Source organism: Myotis davidii, unplaced genomic scaffold (assembly GCF_000327345.1).
Source record: "Myotis davidii unplaced genomic scaffold, ASM32734v1 scaffold2059, whole genome shotgun sequence".
NCBI classification, from domain to species: Eukaryota; Metazoa; Chordata; class Mammalia; order Chiroptera; family Vespertilionidae; genus Myotis; species Myotis davidii.
In genome coordinates this window covers 1-587 of record NW_006290452.1, presented here as the reverse complement: position 1 = coordinate 587, position 587 = coordinate 1, and positions in this window count along the sequence as shown.

The window sequence follows — 587 nt, the reverse complement described above, 5'->3', positions numbered from 1 at the left end:
CTAAGAGAGTTTATTACCACAAGCCAGCAATGCAAGAAATGCTAAAGGGACTGCTGTAAAAAGAAGAAACAGAAAGACAAGAAGAAACACAAACATTAAGGATAAAAATGACCACAAACAAGTACTTTTCAATAATAACATTAAATATAAATGGATTAAATGCTCCAATCAAAAGACACAGGGTAGCTGAATGGATAAGAAAATATGACCCATATATTTTCTGTCTGCAAGAAACCCACCTCAGAACAAAGGATTCACACAGACTGAGAATGAAGGGATGGAAAAATTTTTTTTCAGGCAAATGGAAATGAGACAAAAGCTAGGGTTGGGATACTTATATCTGACAAAATAGACCTCAAAGTAAAGGCCATAACAAGAGATAAGGAAGGCACCAAAACAGGAGCACCCAAATACATAAAACAACTTCTGGAAGATGTCAAGGGAGAGACCGATAGCAATACAGCTATAGTAGGGGACTTTAATAACCCACTGACACCACTGGATAAATCTACTAAACAAAAAATCAGCGGAGAAACAGCAACCTTAAATGACTAACTAGATCAGGTGGACTTAATTGACATCTTCAG